The sequence below is a fragment of the Cavia porcellus genome, unplaced genomic scaffold, assembly GCF_034190915.1.
Source record: "Cavia porcellus strain 051 isolate PalLab524CR breed Dunkin Hartley unplaced genomic scaffold, mCavPor4.1 scaffold_5, whole genome shotgun sequence".
Taxonomy (NCBI): domain Eukaryota; kingdom Metazoa; phylum Chordata; class Mammalia; order Rodentia; family Caviidae; genus Cavia; species Cavia porcellus.
The window spans coordinates 35,514,645-35,535,696 of NW_026947488.1; the positions used below are offsets into that span (position 1 = coordinate 35,514,645).

General features: G+C 49.1%; 1 protein-coding gene across 2 annotated transcripts in view; it reads right to left on the reverse strand.

Annotated features, from left to right (window-relative positions):
* Window positions 1-11,439, reverse strand: part of Rin2 (Ras and Rab interactor 2) — a 170,100-nt gene extending 158,661 nt beyond the window's left edge. The window contains exon 1 of one of the 2 annotated variants that reach the window (XM_003476376.5): window positions 11,266-11,439. The gene's annotated coding sequence lies outside the window, so the exon portion shown is untranslated. Of the gene's footprint in view, window positions 1-10,030; window positions 10,096-11,265 lie in introns of those variants that run through there. The other variant, XM_013159807.3, reaches the window with a different exon arrangement.
* Between the last annotated feature and the right edge of the window lie 9,613 nt (window positions 11,440-21,052).

Here is a 21,052-nt window from a genome sequence, read left to right on the forward strand (position 1 = left end):
AAAGAAGTTAATGGTGGATTTCAGGACACACAAAGGTGAGAGATCAGAGAATGCCTGGGAAATCTGTAATAAACTACAAATGTCACAAAAATGTAAGAATTTCCCTATTTGAGAGGGGAAGTGGGAAGCCAGTTTCCAGGGCATTTCCCACCAGCTGGGCCTGGAGCAGAGCAGGCTGGGCGGGCTTGGAGAACAAAGCTTCTGAATGTGGAGTGCCCTGCCCCTCTGGGCATGGCTGGGGGATGGGAGGATAGGGGATGGGATGGTTCCTCTGATCTACAGAGAAATGGGGTAGCTGGACACTCAAGTGTGCTGGCTCTGCCAGAGGAAACACCTGGGCCAAGTTCTGTGCCACCATTGATGGGCATGATCTTGAGCAAGTTCCTGTGCTCTGGCCTGTTTCCCAGTGCACCAAGGTACCAGAGTCCGCATCTTCAAAATAAGTACATAATAAGATGGCTTGAGGTGTGCCCAGCCAGGAGTGACACACACACCCATGCAACTCAACAAATACTGGTCCTCAGGATGACCATTTATGATCTTGCCCCTCAGGACTCTATTGACAGTCTTTTGCTAAATCCCAGAGGTATCCTTGTCCCAAATTAAAAGGCGGGCATCTCCACCGCATGGAGGAAGCCTGTGACCAAGTGACCAGATGCTTACGGGTAGAATCCCATTTCCACATCAGGCTCCATTCACGAGGAAGATAGGCAGCTGAAGGAAATGAACAGGTGGCCACCCCTTGGACATCAATGATCTCAAGACAATGTATGCCATACTTTTTTTTTTTCTTTTTTTTGGTACGAGGGATCAAACTCAAGACTTCATGTTTGCCAAGCAGGCACTTAAACTGCTGAGCTAAACCCCTGGCCCATGTATGCCATATTTAGAGACAAAGTTTGCACCTAGGGCCTTCCTGCCCCTCCATGATCTCCCTGGGCAATGCCAATCTCCCTGGCTTCACATCTGGAAACTGCTACCCAGGAGTTTGTACCCAAAGCTCTTGCCACAGCTCCAGCTTGATCCTGCCACAGCTCCAGCTCCTTGAAGCCAGCCTCCTCCATACGACTGCTTGGTTCTGGCACCTTCTGGCACCTCCACTGGTGCAGGTGGTTAGTGGGCAGCTCTGACGTCTCTCATGCACGCTCCTCACAGCGCGTTCCTCTGCTCAGCTCCAGTTCCTCCCTGCAGTCCAGCTCCACTCCTTGAGCAATCAGTCTCGCCCAGTGTGCAGTGCTGGGGCCACCCCTGCTCCACAGAAGTCCTGTCTGTGGAATTTTCAGCCTCCCAGTCCAAGAGGGGACTACACCTTGCACTGAGAAATAGCCGTGGAGTCTGGGAAGTCCCCTGCTGTCTCCATAGGTAAACGGACACCACACGTGGCACTCAGCAATGACCTGGGCCTATTCCCTTCTGTCTTCTTCTAGAATGTGAATGATTTTTAGCAGCACTTTCCACTCCTTCACATCCATGATAGCGGAGACGGAGAATCATGGACTCTTTGGTTGGAAACACTCCTCCTGCTCTTCTGTTCTGTCTGGCTCTTGATCCCCCCTCCTTACTTCTTTAGTGCAAAAATACCTTTTTTTATCACTCGCTGCTCTAAGAAAAACAATGTGCCCAGTGCACATTCTTATCTGACTTCCTCAGGAATGGAATCAGGGTTGGGTGTGTGGAGCTCATCGTGTAATCCCATCATCCTCTGCTCTCAGGCAACCCCAGCACGGCCTTCCCCACCTCAGCGAACTGGGAAGGAAGAACCGACCTCTGAGTCACAGCCAGTTCCCTGTGTATGCTGAGTTTAGATACCCAAACTCACTCAATACCGATTTTCTGCAGGCAAAGGCTTCCAAACCCTGCCTGGCAGCTGGTTCTCAGAAGCTCAGGGTTAGGAGGAGGAGCTTCCAATGGCACATTTACTGGGCTGTCTATACTTTATAAGATTATGTAATATTTACATCTCATCACTGAATCATTTTTATCTACTTTCAAGTCATTTTTATGTGTGACCGGAATCTCCGTATTACCGGGAGCTCTGAAATCCTGCCACTCATCTCCCAGGTACGGGCCACTGGCCCCTCAGACACCTGAAGCCAGGAGCAGAAGATGCAGTTCATCCAGGGCCCACAGCTCAGGAGACACTGTCCAGCACCCTCAGTGCCATCAGGAGAAGGTCATGCAAACTCACAATGCCACAATGGCCCAAGGGACAGCAAGTCACCAAATTAATGGGCACTTCTCCAGTCTTTAGGCCTTCAGCCCCCGTCTCTGCTTCCCACACCTCTCCCACCACACATCTACAACCGTGGGTCAGGGCTGCACGGAGGTGAGTTGGGCACCTTGACCGGGAACCTCCATTCCCCAGGCAGAAGCCTGACTCTACTTCAGCTGTGCGGAGTGGCTGCACTTCCTCAGTATCCAAAGAGCCTCTCTCTGTGCACCTAACCGTGCACTAGGCCATGCTCCCCAAAACAACAGGCCAAGGCTCACACCTGTCAACCACCCATGTTAATGTCAGGTGCTGCTGAGAAAGCAAAACTGGAGCACATGAGGGGCCCGGAAGCCACTGGGGACCTGGACAGATGAATTCTGAGGGCAGATCCTGAGAGGAGCACCACCCAGCAAGGATGGGGAGGGGACCTGGTGACAGTGACAGAGTCCCAAGGGGTATGGAGAAAAAACAGCCGAGAAAAGGTCGGGGCACAGGCGGACGTGGGGTGGAGACAGGCTTCTCTAGAGAGGGGTGAAATTACAGTGTGAACATGCCTGGATGGCGAGCTGAGGACCAGGCCACCCACGGATAAGAGTGATGACTGCAGCAGTAACGTCCTTGAGTGTGTGGAGATGCTGGGATCAACTGTACATAGAAGCAGGACTTCCCTGGGCAGAGGCAGAAGGATGCAGCTAGCCAGGTGGCTGCTGGTTACTGGTGTTTCTAGTTCTCAGTGAAAAGGGGAAGGGGCTGCAGGTATAAATCCACAGCACAGCACTTGTCGCACCTGTGTGAGGCCCTGCATTGGGTTCCCAGGACTGTCCCCAAAGCAGAGGAGGCTGTGGGAGGCTCAAGCAGGTTAGACTCAGAATAAAATAATCATAACCCAATGTGGAATCGTTCCAGCAGGTCGCCAGCAGAGTATTTAAATGAAACGAAATAGGATCAGACCAGAGAAGGACCTGAGTAGTAAGTTCAGCCCTGGATCTTAAGCGGTGGCACAGGTCTGAGAATCACAGCCAAGGTGACTCTGGAGTGGGAACCCCACAGAGGGCGCTGATGCACACTCGGCCACACGTTACAGCACATGGTCACATGGTCTTATGTTCAGTTGTTGTTGACCAGAATACCACTACAGAATTGTATAGTTATTTGGTGTTTTTTTGTTTGTTTTTGGGTGTCAGGAATCAAACTCAGCTCCTTGCACTTGCCAGGCAGGCACTTTGCAGCTGAGCTATAGCCCTGGCCCTTACTATTACAGAATTGCAGAGCCCACCATTGTGTTCATTGCTAAAACTTTATTTTCCCCCCATCTGATCCTGCCCAAATTGTCTTTCTGCTCTGTGCTCACAGTTCTTGCTGCTGACCTCCTTCCTGCCCTCGCTGTATTCCCAAAGAAGCCAGCAGGGAGCTCTGAAGAATCACAGCCCTCTCCCCTGTGCACCCAGCTCCTGGGCTCTCTGAGTATTTTCCCAATACCCAGGGCAGGACTGGAGTCTTCCATATTCACCCACTGCTCCCTCCAACACAAGGACATCTAGGAGCCCACCCTGCACTTGCCCTTCTCCAGCTTTGCTCTTAAAGGTGACCGAGCTTCCATCCCAGAGTCCACTGGGAATAGTTTAATTGAAGGGGACCACGAGAGCCAGTATTCAATTGCAGTGAGCAATCTGTGTTATTTAGATCATGTGTGCACTCTAAGGTTCGTCACCCTGCACACTTTTTGGGAAAGACAATGGCATACCTGGAATATGCCATGTGCCCAGGAATTTGTTTGCAATACAGAATACATGTCCTCTGCTAAGGCAGGAAGCTTAGAATATGAGAAGGGGTGAGGTGCTCATGACAGAGGACCAGGAGAGGGGTTTCCACCAAGGGGGAGGGACAGGAGACCTCGTTGGCCCAGAGCGGTTCACTTTAAAGGAAGCACCTTCCTCCCCCTCTGCTGCTCCTGGTTGCTGAGTCACCTCCCCTCCTCCTTTGCTCAGAATCCACAGACCTCCGGCTGGGCTCAGTTTCCTGGGGTGTATTCTCCTTTCTTAGCAACACTACCCACCAAGAGCCTAACAAATCTCATGCCTGTGCTCCATCAATAAAGGAGAGAGGGGAAAATATCTTTTCTACAAAAACAGGGACCTCTGTCTGTTCTCACTGAGATCTCCAAATTGCCAAGGGGAAAACCACTGTACCAGAAAAGCACAGAGAACTTGAAGCAGGGGCTTTCCAGTTCAGAGGAGTCCATCTCCCAAGTTAAGCACTGGCCTCACGGCCTTGTCCCTGCCCGGACGCATCCACATCATCCCAGAGGCTGGAACTGTAAAAGGAAGGGACCCCTGCCCAAGTCAGACACAAATGAACTTGGAATGGTGGAGACACCGCTCTTCCCAGTGTGCTGACACCACAGGCCCTGTCTCTGCAAGATCCATCTGTCAACACAGCCCTGAGACCAGCACGCACCCATGGTCTGGATGCACACCAAAGCTGCAGGCTTACCTGGACGAAAAGGGCCTGAAACCACTGCTTCTTCCCAAATTAGTGTCTGGGCTTATTATTATTATGGGCCAAACAGATCACATGGAATAAGACTTGACTGAAAAGAATAACGGGAATTTGTCAAGGAAATTTCAGGGTGCCTGTGTTACAGAGCCAGTGATGCTGGGCTGGGGCACCCCTGAGGGGAGGAATGAAGTCTCCTCCTTCTTCCACAAGCTGCCTGCCAAACACACATAAACAGCGATGATACCAGAAACAAGAAAATACAAAGGGCTCATTCGAGGAGTTGCAAAGGTTTCTATGCGCAGGAGCCACTGAAGCAATCCAAAGGAAATGCACAAGCCTCAGATCATGCAAAAAGGAAAGCGGGGAAAAAAAAAAAAAAAGGAAAGCGGGCAAAAGTCATGCGCATTCAGCGCTTCAGGGGGAGAAACCTGCGCGACAGGGCCTTGAGGTGCAGGCGCTCAGGCCCTGCGCATGCGCGCTGAGGTGGACTGCACCTGGCTGGATGCAGCGAGGCCATAGGTGTAGGCTCTCGGCTGCCTTCCGGAGCCCCAAAGCCCATGTGCAACCCGACCCGTGCAGCTGCCCTTGGTTACTACACAGGAGAGACATCTGCCTCCATTCATTATTAACAAGTACTCTGTAACCAAGCCACAGCTTGGGGGAGGGGGGGTGCGGAGGAAAATCTGATAATTTCTTTAGTAAAGAAACAAACTGTGAGGGCTAGGGGTTTAGCTCAGTGGCACAAGTGCCTGCCTGGCAAGCACAAAGTCATGAGTTCAAACCTCAATTACCGCCCCCCCCCAAATGCTTCCTAAAGCAACTAAGGTTCATCTAGCTAATTATTTGAATTTGGGCTTTTGAATTTTGAATCCTATGAATTTTAAAATCCTATCTGTGGATGAAAACTGAAATGTCTCTTTATCCCATTTGCTTTGGTTAACCTACTCAACTGAAATAAGGACTGAATTTATTAGTGTACAACCAAATACTTCCTAGTCCAATTTTTAAAATGACTCAGTTCTGAGGATTTCACTGCTATACGCTGACACTTGGCCATATGCCATCAAACAGAAATGACACAGAACCTAAGAAGTCTTAAATACTGTGTGTGTACTATAAAGTTCAGCATTATCCTTTATATTACTTCTGGAAAGTTTAGAACAATAAGCCAACACTTCTTTATAAGTTTTCCTCCATAAAACTGAATTGGGGTCCCTAATCAGGGTCCGTCAGCCTTGGGGTATTCAAAGGTAGCAACACAGTCCTTGCAAACTAAGCTTTTTGACCAGAATAAGGCATTTCACACAGGGTAGAATGCCCACAGCTTTGTTTTAAAAGAAAGATCTAATGTATTTTCAAGTTTTCCAGGAAATGGCCCTCATCAAACCATCAGCGAGCTAAAGAAGCTTCTGCCGCAAACACTGCCAGTGCCGTGTTCCTTTCCTTCACCATTCACACACCATGTGCTACTACTGATCCAAGTCCTCTCGTAAGCGGCTGAATTAACATGTGGTTCAGTTCACACACCGTCCACACCTCACCTGGCTGACACTACAGAGCTTACCCTTGACTGGCCTGGGTCACGGGGCCAATCACAGCAGCACCCACGACCAGCAGGCTGCAGGCCCTGGGTCCCCAGTGCAGGATCCTTCCTTCCTGCTTCAGGTCACTTTCTCTGCACCCCTACCCCAAGTGGACTCCCCTGATTTTACCATGCTCCACATCCTGCTCAACCTGGGACTTCTAGCTACAGTTGTCTGTCAAATCCTGCTTCTGTCCCCACAGAGTCCAAGGCCTCTGTGTTTCCTGCCATGGGTTGGACCTTCCAATGAGGTGACATCCAGTATCTTCAACAGGTTAAAAATCACACACACATGGGGCTGGGGATTTAGCTCTGTGGTGCAAGCACCTACGTGGTAAGCACAAGGTCATGAGTTTGATAACCAGTACCCACCCCACAAAGAAAAAAAAAATCACACACAGCATTTATTATCTACCCAGTTCCGTGGTCACACTCATGAAAGCACACTTCTGTGTGCATGTATGTGTACACACGCACACACACAGCTCCCTGGCTGTCCGCTATTTCTTAGTCACCCCACTGACAGCCCCTTTCTCACACAGACTCCCTCCTTGGATGTCAGGGACCCCACCCTCTTTCGTACAAACCTCTGAGCCACACTTCCTACTTTGTACACTTTGGAAAAAGCCATGAAACAAATCTTGGGATACAATTTCAGCACCAGAGACCTAGAAATGTCTGCTGATGGACATTAAATCCACGTGGCAGGCCTTTCTGATCCCCATATCGCCCTTCCCAGGGCTCCTCCTCCTGTCCAGCTCTCCTTGGAGCCCCTGAAATGCTAACTCTGTTTCCCTCTTCATCTGCTTTTCAACTGCCCTGGAGCACACACAGCCTGGCAGCTACTCCCTGCTAGGGCAGGCTGAGGAGCCAGCAGCACCAGACCCCAAACAGAGCTTACAGGAACTGGGCGCTGCCGATCCTGGGGGAAGGGGTCAGCTGGGGCAGCTCTTGGCTGGGTTGGGCCTGCCCCCAACCCAGAGACACATTCTTGCTATCTTTTGTCCAGTAGATTAACTTCTCTGCCCAGAACCAACACAGCTGGCATCCAGGAAGAGAGGAAGGGAGAGGGTGTTAAAACTCAGTAGGTGGATGCCTCCTCCCACTCAGTGGATGGGTAAGCAGAGATGAAGTTCTCTAGGTACAAGACCAGATCCCCTCCCTCAGACACAGCTGCACCCCAGAGCACTCTTCTCTAGCCAGGAAGCACCCAAGAGATTTGAGCCATAGACTCTAGAGCCTCTGATGTGCTCCAACCTTAGAAACTGACTTGTGTCAGGCAAATGTGGAAGGTTGTCAAGCCAGCAGCTGACTCTGACTTACAAGGGTGGGCGACAGAGTCCACTGTGCATATATTATGAACAGCTAAGCTAGGTAAAAATAGGCAGTCAGAGAGGGCTAGGCCATTGCAGGAATCAATGCAGAGGATGAAACCACATTATAATCTGTGGCCGGAGGCCTGCATGCCTCTTGAGATAAACGGTAATTTAACATCAGTCACCCCAGGGGGGTGAGACACCCTGATTCATCTCTTTCTAAAATGGCCCTTGTCCTATCCATGTACACTTGCTATGAGACCATCTTCCCAATTAGACTAGTATAACTAAGCAGCTAAGCACACAATCAGTCTTCACTGGTTGATCAGTTTTATCCCACACTGCACCCTCCCTGTGATTTTGCTCTATAAAACTTCCTTTATAAAGTGGGGTCTGCAGCAACCCATTTTTCGGGTCCCCTCCTGTCTGTCCTGAGCTCTCTCTCAAAAATTATTTCCTACCTTGACTCTTCCTTGTTCCTTAGAATTCATTCTTTGGTTCCGGAAAACACAAACTCAGCATATCTGATATCTAGGAGGTTGAGAGTTACATTTTATTTCCCCTATGTCAGATCAATACCACATTTTATTTATCCATTCACCTGTCAGTGGGCATCCAGGCTGCTTCCAGAGCTTAGTTATTGTGAACTAGCTGCTGTAACAACGGGTGTGCATGGGTCACAAAATATGATGCCTTTAACTCTTTCCAGAGTGGTATAGCTAGGTCAATCGGAATTCTTATTTTTAGTTTTTGGAGCAATCTCTAATTTCAACAGTGGTTGTGATATAGGGCTGATAAAGGATCTCAAAATAATCTAAGGGAAATACAACTTCCAACCTGCAAGATGCCCAATACACTGAGTTCCTGTTCTCTAAAATCGAAAAATGAATTCTAGGAACAATGGAGGTTAGTAGAGCAGAACTACTTATTGAGGGAAAGAAAGCTTCTAAGAAAGACAGAAGGGGTTGAGACTGGGTTGCCAGGGACCCCACTTCTCAGGGGTGTTTTATAGAGCAAAACCAGGAGGTGAGGCGGGTCTAAGGTGGGATGAAACTATAACCAATTAGTAAGATTGTAAGTACTGTTGCTTGGGTAACATTGATCCAATGGAAAATCACCCATGAGTATGGTCAGCCAGTAAGATTACAAGTATAACTGTTTAGGCTAACTGATAAAATGGGGAAGCAAGCTGTGTAGCCAACACACCAGGACTGAACAGGAACTCTTCCTGGAACGGAGGCTTTGGTGCCACACTCAAGGTGGTTGATGCCTGTTTAGAATATCAACCACACTGTTCATCCCGAGGGGAAGTAGAGGGCTGGAGTCATGTCCTCTTTCCTGAGGCCAGACCTTCACCAAAAGCTCCTCCAGTTAAGGTTGTCCCCCGCGCTGACTTCTCCTGAGGGCCTGCCCTCCCTGACTACCTAGAATATTTCTAAAAGGCTTGGCCATCTGTAAAACCTGTAGTATTTCACTTTCCCACCAACAATGCACAAGGGCTCTTATTCCTCACATCCTCACCAGCATTGGTTTTTTGTGTCTCTGATGATCTGACCTGAGTAAAATGCAATCTCCATTTGCAACCCTAAAGTAGAATAAAATCATGTCATTTGGAGGAAAATGGATCTTGTCACCATAATGCTTTGTGCAGTCAGATACAGAAAGTTAATGTTTCTTAAATGAGAGAATCAAAATATAAATAAAGAATAAAATGAGATTTTAGAAAAGGGAGACAGATTTTTGGATATTGGGGCAGGGATAGGGGGTAGGGTAGAGGGGTAAAGGATGGAAAACAACCCAGATGTGATCTATGCATGCACAGCTGCCTAAGGACCAGATCTTACATTTCCATACACTGAGCACCTCCCCCTCTGGGATCCACGTTCCTTGGAACCAACCCCGCTGACACAAGGTTCTGGGTGAGGTAAGTATCATTCCCCAAGTGGACTCCTTGGAATGCTGGATCCTGAAGATACTTCAAGAGAAAGACTGTGCTGTGGCCAGAGGAAGCTGGCAAAGGAAGAGCACTGGGCGTCATCCCAGTGCACATTACATAAAAGGCTCTGAAAAGTCCTGCTGTGGAAACCCAGCTTACCAGGAGCATCTCCCTGCCATAGTTGATCACTGTGAACCTCATCATTTCTTAGTAAAAATGTCCCCTAGCACACAACCTCCTCCAGGTTACACCACCTGACTTTCTGGGGACTGGGCTGTAGCCAAGCAACCCCCTCACCTGCTCCCAAGCCCTTGTCTCCTCACCTACAAAACGCAGTCAAGATTATTACTGAGGAGTTAGGTCTCCTCACTCTGAAAGCTCCTCAGCAGAATCTAGGAACAAGGGAGGTCCTGGTCACAGCCCATTCTTCCGGGACAGACAGTGAGTTCCTTACACCCAAGAGTCTAAGTCAAGAACCTTCTTACCAAGTCTTGATGTAAAGGCTCCTCTGGGTCCCAGACCCCTCCAAAGTGGAGGCTGGTGATGTACCCTACAGGGGCGAAAGGATGGGGGACATCTGAGGGTCCCTGTGACACACAGAGTACTCTAATTAATGTACACTTCCTCCTAAACTTCCTCCCAGGACTGAACTGGGGGAAAAGTCAGTGGAAGCTCCGCAAGCGACAAACACAGCAGTGCACAAAGCCAAAGTTGCCCAATCTATCGCATGCCACTCTCGACCTCATAAACCGCAGAGTAGGGGACCATATATGTGGAGAGGACAGGACAGTTCCCATCACACAAGATGCTGGAGCAGAACAGCAGCCCATCTTTATTTAAAATGTTGAAACCGTTTATCACGGATTTTTTAGTCTCTGAAAAACACTGCATTAAAATGCTATTGTTCTTAATTCCTGCGTACTGCCAAGTGTTTATTTTTGCTTCAATGTTTTGCAAAGCCCTGTCGGTTGAGGAATGCTCTGAAGTTCCCTGTTGGTTACAGCATGTTCCTGAGAAACCCCACTGCTCCCAGAACCCTCCAGACGAGACCGCAGGCTTCAGGCTATCAGGGGCGCGGGCCTTGCACGCCGATGCCCCGGGGGATGGTCCAGCGCTCAGAAGACAGACGCCTCTAGAGCCTGGGGCAGAACTTGCTCTGTGTTTCTTGGCCACATATCACAGGCTTTCAAACTGACCTTCGCAAGCCCTGCCGTCCCCGCGTCCAAGACGCCCCATAGCTGGTGGGAGCCCAGGCCATGGGTGGAGGCCGTGGCCAGAGGGGCGCGGCACCCCAGTGGGAAAGTGGCCCGTCCTTTCCTGGCTGGGTCCAGGCTCCTCCCGCCCCATCACTGACCTCGCGGCACCCTGCCGGGGGCGCGGGCCGCCTCCGGCCCGGCTCTGCACAGCAGCCCCAGAGATCCCGGACGCCCGGAGAGCCACCGACAGAGGGCCTCGGCCAAAGTCCCCACCTGCTCACGCAGTGCGCACCTGCGCCCCGAGTCTTCGCGCCTGCGTCCCCGGGGGTCAGCCGAGGACACCCGTTACGCCTCCTGGACCCAAAGTCCCAGCGCTGCGCGACGTCACCCTGACCCATACCCCGCGATCCAGTCCCCTGCTGCCCTCCCAGGACCCCAGAGTACCCCAATCTCCGCGCGGGGAGGAGTGAGTGCAGCGGGACCCGCGCGCCGGCGCCGCGGTGGGAACCCGTGCCGCCCCTTACCTCGCGCGCGTCCCGCAGGTCCCCGAAGCGGGGGCGACCGGCGGCCCGATGAGTGTGGAGTTGGGTTCCCCGACCAGGCGGAGGGGACGGAGCGGGCGGAGCGCGCGGAGGAGGGCGGGGAGCCGGAGGGGGAAGGGCTTTGTGTACCGGGCCTGCCCGCAGCCTTCCCCAGCCCACGAGGGGGCGCGGCGGGGACATCGGCGCCTGCGCAGCCCGGCCTGACAACCCCCCCTCCTGTTCCCCGGCACCGCCCCGGCTCCCCGGCGCCGCCCCCCGCGGGGTTGGCATCCTAAAGTTTGGGGGACCGGGATCCGAAGTAGCCGGACCGACCCAACACTACTCTGCGCCCCACGGCTGAGTTCCCGCAGACTCTCCCAACCGACTTTCTTTGGGGTCCCAACACTCACCTGGGCTTCGGCTGGGTGTCCCCCATAAGCCTACCGCACCTTCGCGAGTAGCTGACCCCGGTGCTAGAGCTGGCGAAGCAGAGTGAGCGGCAGAGGGCACCTCGTAGGTGCCCAAGAGACCTTGTTTTGCAGGTGGAAAGCGCAAGGATCTTGTTTTTGTTCTTCTTTCTTCAGACCCATAGAAGAGGAGACTGGGACTTCACCCGTATTAGGGTGTGTGGCTCCCGACGTCCAAAATATCGGAATTTATTTGCAAGGTGTAATCCACAAACTACACTGAATATTTAAAATTAAATTTTATTACGGGGGCTGGGGATTTAGCTCAGCGGCATAAGCACCTGCCTTGCAAGAGGGCGGGTCGTGAGTTCGATCCCCTGTACCGATAAAAAGTTTTAAAAAGTTTTTTAAAAATTTAAAAAAAATAAATTTTAGTATGGTGAAAGACACATTGCCCTGAATATCCCTCAAAATCCTCCCCCTCGCTTCACACACACTCATCCCAGGGTTCTTGCCACTTTCTGAAGCAGCTCTGGAGTCCTCTTTGCTGAGTGTCATTAGCTGTGCTGTTGTGGCTGCCTCCGTGTCCTGAATTAATTCAGAACACTGACCTTTCATGGCCATTTTGATTTTGGGGAGAAGCCAAAAGTGTCGAGGTGCCTGAGCCAGTGAATAAGGTGGACGGGATGCAGTGGCACGTTTTTACAAGCCTGCCTTGCCATTGGATGGCACTCTGGCAGCAGCATTGATTGTATTTTGGCTCACACCTCATAAAGACACTCATAAAGAGGACTCCAGAGCTGCTGCAGATGAGCCTGTTCAAAGGGAGGGGTGGGATTTCCAGTGAGACTAATGACAGCATGTGTTTTACTGTAATAATTTAGTTTAAACACACACCATGTGTTTTAAAAATCACCCCAGTATTGCTCTTCACCAGCTCAGCTCCCAGCAAAGATCACCCACTGCAATTCTCTTTGCTTCCAAATCACCCACTTAATAAATAATTGATCAGCTGCTGCATGCTGGGCTTTCTGACACTTGGAAATTTTCCTGCCCTGGTAGAGTGGAAAGAGTGGTGTGTGCAGGGTGACAGAAGGAAAGCTGTGCACTTCAACCCCTAAGCAGTCTGAGGTGTTAGAAGAGGTCGGTGATATGGGGTGGGTAGAATAGGTAGGCGCAGGCACTGCAGAATTCAGTGTTTGGGGGATTGAGGGGGGCTCCTTAGGCAAGTGTGGTTTGATGGAAGACTTGGAGGACCAGAGAGACCTGATAGTCATGCAGCTGGGAAGAAGCAATTGGATTCTTCTTCTGAGGCAATGCTAACAGGCAGTTCCTGAAAGGTTGGATCTATGGAAAAAACAAGATGTGGACAGAGGCCAACCGGGCCTCATGGGGGCCTCATGGTGCTCCCTCCTCTTCCCTTCCAGTCCCAGAATGAAGCAGTTTATGGACAAAGTGAGCCAGTTAAACTTAGGCCATCATGGGTACAGAAGACAAACCCAAAGCCTCAGGGTGTTGAGGGTGGACTGACCCACAGTCATGTCCCTACACCCTGCCTCTCTCGCCCCTTTCAAGGTTGAGGCGACCATCTCAGGGGTTAGGGCTTTTCAAGGTTCCCTCACTGGCAGTGTTACAGTGCCTCATTTCTGGACTCATGGAGCGGAGCCTAGAAGTCTGCATCATTGCCTAAACTTTCAGTCACCTGGGGTTTTAGGAGCACAGCACCCCATAACGAGCTCCTCCCAAGTGGGTACAATCACTCCATGAAAGTCACCTGGCTGTGTCTTCAAGTTAATGAAAGACTTCTCTGAGCCCAAACCTAGGTTTGATCAGCCAGACCCCAATCCCCCCAGCAACTCAATCCCCCTCGCTTTGTTTACAGCCTGGCTCACTTCCTCTCCGTCAGCCCCAGCCCCTTCTCCATGAGATAAACCCACCCGTCTGAGGAAAGCTTCACCTGTGTGCTCAGTGTTGGTGGCCCGGCCTCACTCCTGTTGCCATGAGGCTAGAAGGTCTCACTGCAAATATCAAAAGGGCTCCAGGTAAAAGCTAAAGTTGCCTGTCCTTTGCCCCTTCTGGTCCTTTCCCGCTCTTTCCACCCACTGTCTTGAACACATCCTCCATGGACATGCTCCCTGCATGGCCTCACAGATCCCACTTGGGGCCCGTTTGCCCCACCTTCCACCTACCCAAGAAGCATCTTTTACTGTGGAAAGGAGTTTGCTGAGCCCCAGCAAAGCTGAAATAGCCCACCCTAGAGCAAAGTTCTCTAGCATGTATCAGGTGGCTCTTCTGCAGAGCCGCAGAGCCAGGGCCAGCTCTGAGACTATGACTGTTGGAGGGAGGCAGGAGGTACTTCTGTAAGATTAGGACACGGTGGGTGCCAACAGGCCTCCTCCTGGGACTGGCCCATCTGCCTAGGAAAGATCTTTACGGGAAGGAGAAGGTGATGTGATAGTTGCCGGTGACCTTCGATGGCTGTCACCTAGGCCTAGAGGCTTTGTACCAACACGCCCAGCATGATTTGACTTTTTTTGGGTACTGTGGATCAAACTCATGACCCCACACTTACCAGGCAGGCGCTTACACCACTGAGCTAAATCCCTGACCCCACATTTTGACTTTTAAATGATCAATTAAGTCATTTAAAAATGTCTGTGTTAAATTTCTGTTGCTGTTCAAAATAGCTGAGATAATCAGTTTAGGAAGAAGAAAGGTTTATGTTGGCTCACAGTTTCTGTTCATCGTCATCTGAGCCTAAGGCAGTGGGCCTGTGCCAACAAAGAACATCCCAGCGGGGACTGGAGCAAAGCTGTTCAGGTCACGGTAGCCAAGAAGCAAAAATGGAGGGGCAAGAGAGGTCCCAAAAGGCTTCCAAGGCCACACCTCCAGTGGCCTCACTTCTTCATGGCTGAACTTTTAGTGACCTCATTTCTTTCCAGCAGGCCCACCTCCTAAAGACTCCTGCTTCCAATTAGCACCATAGGCTGGTGACCAAGCCTGCCGGGGTGGGGGTGGGGGGCCCTTTGGGCAACATTCTTGGCCTAATCCATGGTAATTTCCAAGCTTTGAGTTTGTTGTTGATTTTTTGTTATCGATTTTCAGGCTAATTGCATTGTGGTCAGGAAATGTAGCTTGTGCAGTTCCTGCTTTTTAAAAATCTGTTGGAGCTTCCTTTGTGATCTAGTACATGATGATCCATTTTGAAAAAAAGTCTCCACAGTGATCAGAAAAAGGTATATGACCCAGGTCTGGGCTTAGCATATAGCAGTCAGTCAGTGAGAAGCTGTTTGTTAGTGAATGTGAGTGCTCAGTTAACTCATCCCGTGTGTTATTCAAAATCTCCATCGTTTATTTTTACTATCTTACTTGCTGGCCAGTCTCCCAGTTTTTATCTTGTTTTCTGCACAACCTCTTCCCTAAATTAAAAGTATTTAAGGCAAGTGTACTAAGGTCTTCCATTTCAGTTGGAGTTCTGGTATTTTTCTTTGACTTTTGACCACTTGCACCACAGCAGTTACATGCTGAGTTACACTATGCATAAATATTTATGTGTACTACAGTTTCACCATGGACTGCATTAGTCATCAGGATAACAAATATCCTTTGCCATATGCGATGTATTTGCCTTGATTTATTATTCTTTGACTGAAATTTTCGTCATGATTTTACTTTTCTGTATTTGCATTCGCCTAATAAAGTTTTATTTTTTGTTTGTTTGTTTTTGACATTTCTGAGACAGGATCTCACTGGGTGGCCCAGATTGACTTTGAATTCAAAGTCCTCCTGCCTCAGCCTCCCAGGTGCTAGGATTACAGGCTTGTGCTACCATCTTTGGCATCCTCTGTTTTAAAGCCCTCTGTATCACTACTTTCCTTTAGAAGGAATATACATCATAATTAGATGTTATTTTTAATCTCAACCAATGAATTTGGTTTGATTTCTTCTGGATTGTTTGTGCTTTCTGTATTTAATTTTTTAAAAATCCTATCTTTCCTATATTTTATTTTTTTTGGCTAAATAGAGTGTACTTTATATATTCTCTAGTCTTTTGAAAAGAATACTTGTATTCTTACTAGAGAAATATGATGGATAGTATAGTGGATTGGAAACCAGTGGTCAGCCTAAACACCAACTGAACTGAATTAGCTTGGTGCTGAGCGTGGATGGCCTATCTGAGGAAAGCAGGCATAAAAAAGAGACCTGGGAGCTGGGGATTTAGCTCAGTGGCATAAGTGCCAGCCTTGCAAGCAGGCAGTGGTGAGTTCGATCCCTGGTACTGATAAAAAAAAAAAAAAAAAAAAAAAGAACCCTGGAGAGGAAGAGCACAGCATTGTGAGTTCTCCTAGTGTTGATGTTGTTTGGAGCCATTGGTTCTCCTGGAGGAGCTGGTCATGCTGGCTTCCTTGATATGAATTCGGCCATTATCACTGGAGGAGCTGGTGACCTTGTCACTCAGAGTGCTATGGTTCACTTTGGGGAAGTTCTGGACCTTACTTTGAGCATTGCTTCCTGGCTCCTGAGGGGAAGATGTGTGCTGTTGAATCTCCAGAAGAAGCTTGTCATGCTGGCTTCCTCACATGTACTCAAATGTTCTCATGGTTAGAGGAGCTTGAGACCTCACGTTGCTGAGGATGGCTGTGGTACTTTTCAGGGAAGCCCTGGTCCTCATCTTGAGCATTGTTGCATAGCTCCAGTGCAGAACCCTCACCTGACTGGCACAGAGCCTTCACCCTGCTGGCATAGACTTTCTATGTTCTGCCACTGACTTTTGGGCCTTCCCAGCACAGATCCATGACTTGCATAAGTCATTGTCTTAGGCTCTAGGCCTCCAGTTGGACTCATGGGAGGCACTGTCATGGGCTCTAGGTCTTCAGCTGGACCCAAGCAGGACACTGCTCTGGGATCTAGGCCCTCCACTGGATTTCCTTAGGTCTTTAGTATGTGAATAGATTTCCTGAACTTTCTTGTATTTAACTCTGGCTGATCATTATAAATAATACTATAAATTCTGTGTCTTGTATGTAATTCTCCTTGCAACTCCTGACTCCAACAGATCCATAAAATCTTTCCTTCAAAATGCTTATCATGCTATGAAGAAATAAAGCAGAAGCTAGGCCTGGTGGTTCTGTCCTGTAATCCCAACACCCTAGGAAGCTGAGGCAGAAGAACCACAAGTTTTAGCATTAGTCTGGGCAACTTAGTAAACTCCCACGACTCTGTCTCAAAATAAAAATTTGAAAAAATGTTGGGGCTGTAGCTCAGTTTGAAGGTTGAAGGCCTGGAGGTGTAAGCCTCAATATGCAGAGGGCGGGGCGGGAGAATGGCTGAGGGCCTACTCTCTTGGGTGGCCAAAGAAGGTCCCCTTGAGAAGGCTGCTCAAGCTGAGGTGAATGACAGAAAGCACTCGGACATGGGCTTCCAGGGAAGAATACTCCAGTGCTGGCAGATGCACAGCCAGCGCCAAGCCCCCAAGGTGGATGTCCCAGAGCAGGGAAAGGGCTGCAGGGTCTCAGGAGAGAACTGGGAGGACTACAGGCAGGAAGAGTGTCTATCTGCTTGTTAAAATGACCACTCAGGACTGCAGGTGGAGCTGAGCAAGCAAAGGAAGGAGACAGGGAAAGCTGCTTCCAGTCAGCAGGCATTGTGGCTTAGAGCTAAAATGTCCCCCAAATTCTCACACGAGTGAGAGGTGACTGGGTCATGGGGCACTGTGTTAACCATTGGACTTACCTGTGCTAGTTCCCCGCTGAGTGTGCTGTTAGGAGAGGGAGCCTATTGGAGGTGGTCCCTGGACTGTGACCTAGTGGGCTGGATTCCGACCCCAGTTCCTCCTTTCTCCCTTTGCTTCTTGGCTGCCATGGGATGAGCAACTTCCTTCCACCAGACCCTTCCACCACAGTGTTTCTGTCTTGGACTCAGCTGACCATGGCCTGAACCCAAAGAAATTGCGAGCCCAAATAAATCTCTCCTCCTCTAAGTCATGGGTATCAGGTATTTTGTCCCAGCAATAAGATGTGGCTAAGATGCCAGGCAAGGGAAGTAGGGCTGGATGCTGGAGGAAAGAGGTGGGCTCAAGACATGTTCAGAAATAGGACCACTGGGCAGGGGCCCTTGCACGGGCATCTGGGGTACATTGGGATTTATTTTGGAGTACCATTTAGTTTCATTTAGCCATTTATAAATTTACTAAGCTAGAAGATGACTTACAAAAGAGCTGCTTATCGTATCTGAAAAAAATACTGTTTGAGATTGTGAAAAATCAGAAATTGCAAGGAAACAAATTGGCATTTTTAAAAAACCTCTGTGTGCCTGTGTTTGCATGAGTGTTTATAACTCAAACCTTCACTGTGTGTTTCAGAAGACATGTCTTCAGGGCAAAACAAAGAGGTCCCAAAGGAGAGAGGGAAAGAGAAATTGCACATGCATGGAGCCAGAAGACCGTCTACTAAAATGCAAGCAGTTCTGAGGGAAAGGGAAACAAAGAACCCTGGCTATCTTTCATTTACTGGAAACTGCCTTCCATGACTGCCAGAATAAAACATGCCTGGCTCTGCTATGTCTAGTGTGGAATTTACCCTGCTTTCCAGTTCCCTGCTCGAATCCCACCAGCTTCCTTCTTCTCATTCTCTTGTCTTTGTTTACACACACTCGCTCAAGACAGACATTTGTTAGACGGTATGACTCACGTTTTAAGAATTATTTTTATATTCATCTTCACATTTCCATTCTATTTATAACAGTTACTTAGAGACACTTGTGTGTTTCAGCTTGTCTCAGTATTGCTCACCAGTCTTTCATACCTTTGCCATACTTAACAACTATCCTTTTCATCAGCTAGGATATAACTTAAAATAATTTTTCAAATGAGGCATGTGGGAGAGAGAGTTTTTTTAGCGTATGTGTTCTCTTGGGGGAAAAAATCTTATCTTTTCACACACAAATCTGTGCAGAACTCTTGCTTTCTGTGGTCAAGGAGCTGCAGAGATGGCCCTGGACACTTCCTCCCACCTTGTCAGATGCATAGCTGACACTTTCCCCATCAAGAGACTGGCCGATCTTGCCTCCCCTGGAATCCAGTCTTGCCTTCAGACTTGCTGTGACCATTAGGATGTGGACTGAGTGATAAGGGATTTTGCTTTTTGCCATGCATGCAGGCTTAGGATAGGCTACTGAATGAGGAGACACCACATGGAGAGAGACAGCATCCTGATAGCTTTTCAGCCATCCAGAGGCCCTGACCATGGGACCAGCTGTCTTGGATACCCTCTAGCTGAGCTTCCTGCACACTGTCAAGTCACTGATGTCAGCTGTCACCACAGGGCCCAGAACCACTGGACAGAGCCCAGCCTATCACCATAACAGGAGAAATACACAGTCATTTTAAGCCATTAAATTTTAGAGTACTTTTTTTATGCCATAGACAACGATTACCATTTCTTTTCCAAACTCTGTACGGTCATTGGTTCATTGCTCCTTTGAGCTGGATATGGACTATGTCCCTTGGGCTCACATGGAAACTTGGTCTTCACTCTGAGATATAGGGAGGTGGCAGAGGCTTTAGGAGGTGGGGCATAGTGAGAGAGCCTTGAGTCCCTGGGGTGCACCCTCAGAGGGACTGTGACTCTTATCCTGTGGCAATAAGATTGTCACTGGACAGGATCTGAGAGGTTCCCTGTGGGGAATCATCCAGAGGACTCTCCTTGACTCTCCTTGAGAAGAAGAGCAACGATCTCCATTCTGGATAAACCTGGCCCTATTTCCATGTACTGATATGTACACAGCTGGCTGAGCTATTTCCTTGTCCCTTCAATTGGCTTTAAGCAATGTAAACTGGGCTGGCTGAGGAGCTGCTGTGTCATCTCTGAAGCAAAGCAAAAGGTCAGTGTTACCTTGCCCAGTGACTCCCCAAATACATGGCTGAGCCAGGCGGGATGGAGAGCCATGCTCTACACTGTCAGCTGGGACCAATGGGTAATCAAAATTTAGTTCATTTTTTTTGGTCTTTTTCCTTTTTATCGGTACCAGGGATCGAACTCACGACTGCCTGCTTACAAGGCAGGCGCTTATGCCGCTGAGCTAAATCCCCAGCCCCTAAAGTTTAGTTCTTGTTACATCTTCTTTTAAGATAAAAAATCATTCTAACAGGAAAAATAGTTTGTGAGAATGAACTTCTACCTTCAGAATTTTTAATCTCATTTTCTAAAATGACAGGGTCTCAGAGAACAGAAATCAAAAACACAGATACACCGCCCCTGCATTTTACAGTTTTATGCAGAGAAGCAGTTTTGTGTTTCATTTAGAGAAACATCATGAAACTTTCAATTCTCTATAATTGAACAGGAAACTTTTAACTCAACCCAGCCCTGCCTTCCCATGCCATCCTCACCTGTGAACACCTGGCTCAGAGTGTTTTGTTTTAAGCAATAAAAGAAATGTAGATGCCAGGGAAACAAACAAACAAAAACAAAAGCACAGCCTACTTGCAGTAAGGAGAAATCAGATGCTTGCCCTGGGCCCCTTGAATGAATATCTCACACTGTCCACTGTCTGGGGGAAGAGAAAAGACTGAATAAAATGCCAAGGAAACTAGAGGAACTTCAAGCCTGTTCAGCCTACGCCCTGTGGACACACAGGTTAATGACAGATTTCATTCAAAATCCACAGGTGTTTCAGGTCATCAGCCACAATTTGGGAATAAGGTCCCAGGGAGGGAGGGATCTTGGCTCCTCTGACTGTGCCGGTGACAAGGGCCCAGCCCTCACCTTACGCCCTAACTTGTGGGTCTCATCTGAGGCCGCAGGTAGCAAAGCCCGTCATTGCCATGTGTTTGGTTGTGGACATTGGGTTCATGTAGAACTTGCATCTAGAGCAGTTTTTCCACAGTCTTTGTAGCTACACATGCATCCTCAGGCCCCCCAAATCCCCGGGAGCCCCGTTCACCCTCTTACTCGTCCTGCATTTCCATGGAAGTCAGATCATCTTGGGACAATTTTGCAGAACTGTATTTTGACACAGTTGGGATTTTTGTCTTCCCCTTCTTTGGAGGTGGACTGGGAGAGGTTGTTTACACAGCATGGAGAGTTTGTTTTGGAGGAGGCCATGGACCCAAAGTCCTCATGACTTTGGTATTCTGTGTGGGCAGAGTGAAATAAAAGTGCCACAATAAAACGTCTCATGTGTTTTCGTCTAATGCTTCTTGGGAACATGATTCTATAATGATGGTCCAATGGATGAAAAGAGGCTTGAACACCAGTTCCCAGCTGGTTCACATTGGTTCCCAAGATGGGGGTGGAGGGAGGGTAGCCGGAGGTCCCCTGAAAGGAGAAGTTGGCTCACAGGAGAGAGCAGTGATTGCTGGGTCTCACTTCCAGGACCAGCAC